Raw genomic sequence first — 10,006 nt, forward strand, 5'->3', positions numbered from 1 at the left:
TCACTCTTCCTTTATTTGTGTTTTTGTTTTGTTTTAAGACCTTTTGTGTAGGCATGATGGTATTCAGACATGGCATGAGGCTTTCCTTACCTACAGAGACGACAACGGAATGTTTTAGCTTTGTCTCTTCTAACCCAGGTTCCCCAGGGGGCTTCCCCCTAAATAAAACTTGAGAGAACAATAAGAGATGTGGCTCAGTAGTGGAGTCCTGGCCTAGTGTGCAGGAGGCAGGGGGTTGACCCCAGCACTCCAGCAAACAGCTCGAGTGGCAATGTATTTCCATTGACGACTTCCTAACTCTGACTGGTTCTCCTCCAACACTCCTGTACTCCATTTCAAATCCATTCTCCCTCCCGATCTCTCCCTTAGGACTAAGGGAGCTACCCCCAAAGAAACCTATAGCTTTAGATATGTTAGGATGAAAGGGTAGATTAATGAACCTACTTTTTTTTTTTTTTTAAGATTTATTTATTTATTATCTATACACAGTGTTCTGCTTGCTTGCATGTACCTGAACACCAGAAGAGGGCGCCAGATTTCATTACAGATGGTTGTGAGCCACCATGTGGGTGCTGGGAATTGAACTCATGACCACTGGAAGAGCAGCCAGTGCTCTTAACCTCTGAGCCACCTCTCCAGCCCCGATGAACCTACTTTTAAAGAGTAACAACTTGGGCTGGAGAGATGGCTCAGTGGTTAAAAGCACCGACCACTTTTCCAGAGGTCCTGAGTTCAATTCCCAGCAACCACATGGTGGCTCACAACCACTTGTAATGAGATCTGGTGCCCTCTTCTGGCCTGCAGAGATACATGCAGACAAAATACTGTATACATAATAAATAAATAAATCTTAAAAAAAATTAAAAAAAAAGAGTAACAACTTGTTTAAAATGTTTTACATTGCTATAGATTTTAGTTTATTGATACAAGTTTAAACTTAATTTTGTTATACTGTATATATATTTCTATTCTTGTTTGAGGTATTATGTTTATGTAACTCATTTGAAATTGTAATGGATAATTAAAAAATAGATTAATAATTAGTCATCTATGATAATCATATTTATAGCCATGTTAGTTAAGTCTTCTAGGTATACATAGATATATTTCAGATAGATAGGTAGTCTTCAAACACTTCAAAGACCTACAGAATATGGCATTTAAAATGTTTTAAAAATTTAGACTTTCTGGACAGTGAGACATGTCTGCTCCTGGCAGCACCGATTTACTTCAGAGAGGAGGATGGGAATTAAAGACACTCCATATGCAGTTTATCTTCACCTTGACAAAGATCGCCATTAAGGGCAAGAAACTGTTCTTGCCTGGACTGCTTGATCGACTAGACATGCAAGACCCATGGAAGGATGACCACTAAACTTTGCTTGACAAGATGGTCCTTCAGGTTCCTGCTTCTCAGAGAAAACTGCCAAACATTCTACAGGACACTAAAAAAAATGACAGAGAGACTCTAGCCCTGTAAGCTGAAGACAGATGCCCCAACTTTACAAAGGAACATTAGGTGACTGTCCAGGCTGTCAGCTGTCTCTGTCTACCCTGTAAGACTCCCAAAAGTTGCTTACATCCTTCTCCCATTTCTCAGGTAATATTATATCCTTCTGAGATCTTTGATGTGGTTGAAGACTAGATAGTTGTAATTTCCTCAGTTATGATAAAAGATAAGTTAGATATAAAACCTTAAACTCACAAATATAAGATAGATAGGACATCTTCTTTAATATTGTAACTGTAATTCTTGCTCGATAATTGTTTTGTTATATGTAATTTTACTATGTTAAAGTTAAAACCTTCCTTTAAAAAAAAGGGGGGGGAAGTGCTGTGGATATCGCTCTGTATAAATAAAATACTGGCCAGTGACCAGGCAGGAAGTATAGTCGGGACAAGGAGAGAGGAGAATTGGGGGAACAGGAAGAAGGAGGGAGAGACACTGCCAGCCACTGCCAGGACAAGCAGCATGTAAAGATGCTGGTAAGCCACAAGCCACGTGGCAAGGTATAGATTTATAGAAATGGGTTAATTTAAGATATAAGAACAGTTAACAAGAAGCCTGCCACGGCCATACAGTTTATAAGTAATATAAGTGTCTGAGTGATTATTTTATACGTGGGTTGTGGGACTGTGGGGCTTGGTGGGACCTGGAGAGAAGCTCTCCAGCAACATATAACTGAAAGGGAACCCTGAATTCCAACAGATAAAAAAAGCTCCCAAAGAGCAGGAAGTTCCCTGAGTTTTCTTTTCTTTTATATATATATATATATATATATATAATTTTATATATCAGTCACGGATTCCTCTGTCCTCCCCGATCCTGCCCCCCCACCTTCCCCCCAGCCCACCCCCCATTCCCATCTCCTCCAGGGCAAAGACTCCCCTGGGGATTCAGCTCAACCTGGTAGATTCAGTCCAGGCAGGTCCAGTCCCCTCTTCCTAGGCTGAGCAAAGTATCCCTGCATAAGCCCCAGGTTCCAAACAGCCAGCTCATGCACTAAAGACAGGACCCGGTCCCACTGCCTGGGTACCTCCCAAACAGTTCAAGCTAATCAACTGTCTCACTTATCCAGAGGGCCTGATCCAGTTGGGAGTTCCTCAGCTATTGGTTCATAGTTCATGTGTTTCCATTTGTTTGGCTATTTGTCCCTGTGCTTTTTCCAAGCTTGGTCTCAACAATTCTTGCTCATACAATCCCTCCTCTTTCTCGCCAATTAGACTCCTGGAGCTCCACCTGGGGCCTGGCTGTGGGTCTTTGCATCCGCTTCCCTCAGTCATTGGATGAGATTTCTAGCATGACAGAGTGTTTGGCCATCCTATCACCAGAGTAGGTCCGTTCGGGCTTTCTCTCGACCATTGCCAATAGTCTATTGTGGAGGTATCTTTGTGGATTTCTGGGGACCTCTCTAGCACTTTGCTTCTTCTTATTCCCATGTGGTCTTCATTTACCATGGTCTCCTATTCTTTGTTCTCCCTCTCTGTTCTTGATCCAGCTGGGATCTCCTGCTCCCCTAAGCTCTCTTTCCCTCGAACCTTGCCCTTCATTACCCCTACTCCCATCCAGGTTGTTCATGTAGATCTCATCCATTTCTCTGTCATTGGGTGATCCCTGTGTCTTTCTTAGGGTCCTGTTTTCTAGGTAGCCTCCCTGAAGTTGAGTAGCAGTCTAGTCATCTTTGTTTTGCATCTAGTATCCTCCTATGAGTGAGTACATACCATGTTTGTCTTTCTGAGTCTGGGTTACCTCACTCAGGATGATTTTTTTCTAGATCCATCCATTTGCCTGCAAACCTCATGATGTCATTGTTTTTCTCAGCTGAGTAGTACTCCATTGTGTATATGTACCACATTTTATTTATCCATTCTTCAGTTGAAGGGCATCTAGGTTGTTTCCAGGTTCTGGCTATTACAAGCAATGCTGATATGAACATAGCTGAGCAAGTTCCCTTGTGGTACGATTGAGCATTCCTTGGGTATATGCCCAAGAGTGGTATAGCTGGTCTTGGGGGAGATTGATTCCCAATTTTCTAAGAAAATGCCATATTGATTTCCAAAGTGGCTGTACAAGCTTGCATTCCCACCAGCAGTGGAGAAGAGTTCCCCTAACTCCACATCCTCTCCAGCATAAGCTGTCTTCAGTGGTTTTTTTTTTTTTTTTTTTTTTTTTTTTTTTTTTTTTTTGGTTTTTCGAGACAGGGTTTCTCTGTGTAGTTTTGCGCCTTTCCTGGGACTCACTTGGTAGCCCAGGCTGGCCTCGAACTCACAGAGATCCGCCTGGCTCTGCCTCCCGAGTGCTGGGATTAAAGGCGTGCGCCACCACCGCCCGGCTAGTGTTTTTGATCTTAGCCATTCTGACAGGCGTAAGGTGGTATCTCAGAGTCATTTTGATTTGCATTTCCCTCATGATTAGGGATGTTGAGCAATTCCTTAAATGTCTTTCAGCCATTTGAGCTTTCTCTGTTGAGAATTCTCTATTTAGTTCTATAGCCCATTTCTTAATTGGACTGTTGGGGATTTTGATGTCTAATTTTTTGAGTTCTTTATATATTCTGGATATCAGCCCTCTGTCAGATGTGGGGTTGGTGAAGATCTTTTCCCATTCCGTAGGCTGTCGCTTTGTCTTGTTGACCGTGTCCTTTGCTCTACACCCTTGGAGAGACAGGAGTTGTAGAATGCTGTCCTCCAGGCAGAACATCATTGCCGCCTTCATCAGAGCAGCTGTGACTCCTTGCAAGAGATTCTCAAGATTGGGCCTGTTGACATTCTGTCACAGAGGAGGGATAGGGAGACTCTTAAACACTCACTTAACATTCCAGCTACTCCTTTCCACAGCTGTCTTCCATCCATGTGCTATTCTGCCTGAGCACCATTGGTCTGGAGGTTGTGGGAGGTGATAGGGTGTACAGACTGTGGATGGTTAACTGAAGGAGGGGGAGGTGATAGGGTGTACAGACTGTGGATGGTTAACTGAAGGAGGGGGAGGTGATAGGGTGTACAGACTGTGGATGGTTAACTGAAGGAGGGGGAGGTGATAGGGTATACAGACTGTGGATGGGTAACTGAAGGAGGGGGAGGTGATAGGGTGTACAGACTGTGGATGGGTAACTGAAGGAGGGGGAGGTGATAGGGTGTACAGACTGTGGATGGTTAACTGAAGGAGGGGGAGGTGATAGGGTGTACAGACTGTGGATGGTTAACTGAAGGAGGGGGAGGTGATAGGGTGTACAGACTGTGGATGGTTAACTGAAGGAGGGCTCCATCTGTGTAGCTATGTGGTTGTTGTTGTTCATTCTGGGGTGAGACTTTCTAGAACTGTGGGTGTTTGGCAGTCACCGACACTCCTGTAACTCCTCACACATGCTTTGTGAGTAAGCCTAACAAACATACGTTCTCCCACGTTGGATTTCAGTGGAATCATACTTGGGCCAGTCATTGGTGGGGAGCAGACACCTCTTCACATCTCCCCAGGAAAAGTTCATGCGACAATAGTGTTGATAATAAAGGACTGGACCCAAACTGGAGAGATGACTCAGCAGTTGAGAGCACTGGCTCTTAACTTCCAGAGGACCTGGGTTTGATTCCCAGCACCCACTGTTTATAACTCCCGTTCTGGGGGGATCCAGCACTCTCTTCTGGCCTCTGAAGGCACTGCACACACATGGCACACAGACATACATGCAGGCAAAACACCCATAACGTAACACTGTATATCTACTGGAATGGACCTCAACTGTTCACGTGCGTCACCACCGCCCGGCTAACTGTTCATTCTATGATGGGGAGGGTAGAGTGAAATAAGCCTGACCAGTTTCCTAACATTAGAATTTTGAAGTTTGGGGGAGCTGATTTGAAGGCCACGACTGTGGGACAAGAAGAGCAAAGAACGCAAGACGATAGCATATAGGAAATATTGAAAGGCTGCTCTGCCGGGCTGTTGTAGTGCATGGTTTTAATCCCAGCACTGGGGCAGCAGAGGCAGAGGTTCTCAAAGTTCGAGGCTAGCTTGATCTACAGAGTGAGTTCCAGGACAGCCAGGGCTACATAGAGAAACGCTGTCTGGAATAAAAACAAAAACAAAAACAAAAAACCCACCGCCCACCTTTTTTTTTTTTTTTTTTTTTTTTGGTTTTTCGAGACAGGGTTTCTCTGTAGTTTTGCGCCTTTCCTGGAACTCACTTTGTAGACCAGGCTGGCCTCGAACTCACAGAGATCCTCCTGCCTCTGCCTCCCGAGTGCTGGGATTAAAGGCGTGCGCCACCACCGCCCGGCTCCTTTTTTGTTTTTTTTAATTAACCTTTTTTCATTTATTTTACACACCGACCACAGTTTCCCCTCCCTCCTCTCCTCCCATCCCCTCCAGTTTGTAAGGCTCCTAGCAGTGAGGTCAGGACCTGTCCCTGGTGCTTAGCTGGCTTTTGGGAACCTGTTCCCCATGCTGGATGACCTTGCCCAGTCTTGATGCAGGGGAAAGCTCGGTCCTACTTCCAACAGCTTTTGAACCTTTCATGCTGAAATTTGCTCTGGGCCTTTCAGCTGTCCATCACTCACTGGCTTCAGCAGTTGCTAGCTAGCGTCTGGTCTAAATGAATTACGGCCTTAGTTTCCTGATAGGAGCGACTTTTGGTTGATTGCTACTTCATCCCACTTCCAGGCGGCTCTTTCCTAAAGAAAGCACCAGAAGATTCTCTCCCATCTCAAGAGGCTTCTGACGAACTCTTAGTCACTAATGCTACCACCCTATTTTATCTACACGCACAGGCCTCCAATGCGTCTGTCTGCTTCAGCAATTACTACTGAGTAAAATCATATAAATACGATAAATACTAATCATTCAGCCGCTAAAGCGATAGGTTTCAACCAACCGTCTTCATCTTCTGACAGGTTACAGACAGCTACTCGATTGATTAGGGCTGGAACTTCCAATATCCAGATGGGTCCTCACATGAGACGGCCTTGGCCCTGATAGCGGAACAGCTAATCCATTGCCGGTTTAAAGGAGGGGGAGTTCACATGGGATTCCATGGCCCAGCTTTCACAAAGCAAAGAAGTGGAAAAAGTACTGATGTAGGTGTGATCCAGAAAAATTAAGAGAGGAGGCAAAACCACAGATGGACTGGCACTTCCTTACAAGGTTAAATATAGGACCAGGCATTTCCACTCCTAAGGGTACGCCCAAGAGACATGACATCACACAGCTGTGCAAATATTCATAGCAGTGTTATTCACAATAAGCTCAAAGTGGGAGCAACCCAAACATCCACCAACTGAGTCATAAGCCAACCAAGTGTAGCATATCCCTACCGTGAAATATTAATTATGTGTAACAAAATGGATACCCACCCAACGTGGCACATGCCTTTAATCCTAGCATTCAGGAGGTAGAGGCAGACGGATCTCTGTGAATTTGATGTCAGCCTGGTCAACATAGCAAGCTCAGGCCAGCCAAGGCTACACAGTGAGATCCTGTCTCAAAAAAACCCAAAAGAACAAATTAACAACAGCAAAACTCACCTGTGCGGGATAGCTTTATGGCAACTTGCTACAAGCTAAGGTCATTTGAGAGGAAAAAACCTCAATTAAAAAAATGTCTCTATAAGAACAAACTGTAGGTGGGCCTGTAGGGCATTTTCTTAATTAGTGATTGATGATGGAGAGCCCAGCCCACTGCGGGTGGTGCTATCCCTGGGCTGGTGGTCCTGGGTTCTGTAAGAGAGCAGGTTGAGTAAGCCATGATGAGCAAGTCAGTAAGCAGCACTCCTCCATGGCCTCTGCATCAGCTCCTGCCTCCAGGGTCCTGCCCTGCTTGAGTTCCTGTCCTTGCTGCTCTTTTTTGGTTTGTTTGTTTGTTTGTTGAGACAGGGTTTCCCTGTGTAGCTTTGCACCTTTCCTGGAACTTACTCTGTAGCCCAGGCTGGCCTCGAACTCACAGAGATCTGCCTGGCTCTGCCTCCCAAGTGCTAGGATCAAAGGCATGCGCCACCACCGCCCGGCTCTCTCACTGCTCTTGATGATGAACTTGTTCTACGGAACTGTGAGTGAAATAAACCCTTTCCTCCCCAAGTTGCCTTTGGTCATGATATTTCATCACAGCAATAGTAACCCCAACTAAGATGCCATCTTTGTAGGTTTTATTTTTAATTCTTTTTTTAACTAATTAATTAATTTATTTATTTTTCTACTATCAGCTTGATACAGTATAAATTCTTATCCTAATAGTGAAATGTTTGATTGAGGCTTGCCAAGTAGTTGAGTAAAACCAAAACTTATTATAAGCCACAGTCATCCTAGGGTCCCCCCTGCTATATATATATATATATATATATATATATATATATATATATATATATATATATATATATATATATAGCTTCCCTGGTTCTGTGGGTTGCAGTCTGATTGTTCTTTGCTTTATATCTAGAATCCACTTATGAGTGAGTACATACCATGCTTGTCCTTCTGGTTTTGGGTTACCTCACCCAGAATGATATTTTCTAGTTCCATCCATTTGCCTGCAAATTTCATGCTGTCATTGTTTTTCTCTGCTGAGTAGTACTCCATTGTGTATATGTACCACATTTTCTCAATTCATTCTTCAGTTGACGGGCATCTAGGTTGTTTCCAGGTTCTGGCTATTACAAATAGTGCTGCTATGAACATAGTTGAGCATGTATCTTTATGGTATGATTGAGCATTCCTTGGGTATATGCCCAAGAGTGGTATGGCTGGGTCTTGAGGTAGATCGATTCCCAATTTTCTGAGAAACCGCCATACAAGTTTGCATTCCCACCAACAGTGGAGAAGTGTTCCCCTTACTCCACATCCTCTCCAACATAGATTGTCATTAGTGTTTTTGATCTTAGCCATTCTGACAGGTGTAAGGTGGTATCTCAGAGTCATTTTGATTTGCATTTCTCTGATGATTAAGGATGTTGAGCATTTCTTTAAATGTCTTTCAGCCACTTGTGATTCTTCTTTTGAGAATTCTCTGTTTAGCTCTGTAGCCCATTTTTTAATTGGATTCTTCAGTATTTTGATGTCTAGTTTCTTGAGTTCTTTATATACTTTGGAGATCAGTCCTCTGTCAGATGGGTTGGTGAAGGTCTTTTCCCATTCTGTAGGCTGTCTTTTTGTCTTATTGACCGTGTCTTTTGCCCTACAAAAGCCTCTCAGTTTCAAGAGGTCCCATTTATTAATTGTTGTGCTCAGCGTCTGTGCTGCTGGTGTTATATTTCGGAAGTGATCTCCTGTGCCAATGCGTTCAAGAGTACTTCCTACTTTCTCTTCTATTAAGTTTAGTGTAACTGGATTTATGTTGAGGTCTTTGATCCACTTGGACTTGAGTTTTGTGCATGGTGACAGATATGGATCTATTTGTAATGTTTTACATATTGACATCCAGTTATGCCAGCACCATTTGTTGAAGATACTTTCTTTTTTCCATTGTATAGTTTTGGCTTCTTTGTCAAAAATCAGGTGTTCATATGTGCATGGATTAATGTCAGGGTCTTCAATTTGATTCCATTGGTCTGTATGTAGGTAGCACATGTAATGTGAGGTTAAATGATAGTAACTGCCCCAGTGATGTTAAGAGGACATAGCTAACTGGAAAGGTAACTCACATAGCACGCTAATGAGCGTTGTCTGTTGCTGGTGTGCTCGTCAGCGGCACAACTGGAAATCTGGGGGCTTCACATTCTGCTAGAATCCTCTGGCAAGGAACCAGAGTTCGGAGCATCAAGTGTGGGCCCCAAGCTTGAGTTGTGGGGTTCCATCAGACAGATGAGAACCAATACCCTTTTTCCTGGGACCATTAGAGTCTCTGACAGGCTTAGGCCCCAGCTGAAGAACCCCAGACTAGTAGGAAAAAAAAAAAAAACCCGCACCGGTCCTGAAATAAACACATTCCAGGAGTCTGGGGCAATCAGTCTTGCCTCAGGCAATGCAGGGTTGTGGTGGTGAGGGGGCAGGGTGAGGCTTTGGAGGTGCAACTGTGAATCGCGAAGAAATAAACTGTTTAACAGAAACTTGCTTCCTTGAGCATTCCTGGGTACCTGGAGCTGCCTTAGGCTTTCTTTACCTATAACTCCAACCCTTGGTGACAGCAGGTCACTAGTCTTGTCCTGGCCCGACCCACTCACACACTCTCGCGAGCACGCTATTGCTTCACTTGGCAGCGGGGCAGCCCCACCCTCTTTGAAACTGCAATCTGATCCCAGAACAGCTCTTGCTGACCTGTGGTCTGGTAACCACCAGAGCGCCGTCTTGGCCAACACTATCTCTATAGTTCTGAAACTCAGCACCAAGGCCAGCATGTGGCCAGCCTGCCCATTTCACCTCACCCGACCCTTGTCTGACACAATAGTTGTCATCAGGTGAGTTTAGTGATCAGTGAGCGAGCCTGCGGGGGAGATACCCTACCCCACCCGAGCCTGTCCGTTGTATAACATGTCAGGCGCCATCTCCCCAGCCCTGTTACTTCTTTCACTTTGATACAGGGTCT

This window comes from Peromyscus californicus, unplaced genomic scaffold (assembly GCF_007827085.1).
Source record: "Peromyscus californicus insignis strain IS unplaced genomic scaffold, ASM782708v3 Scaffold_3__1_contigs__length_106647218, whole genome shotgun sequence".
NCBI lineage: Eukaryota > Metazoa > Chordata > Mammalia > Rodentia > Cricetidae > Peromyscus > Peromyscus californicus.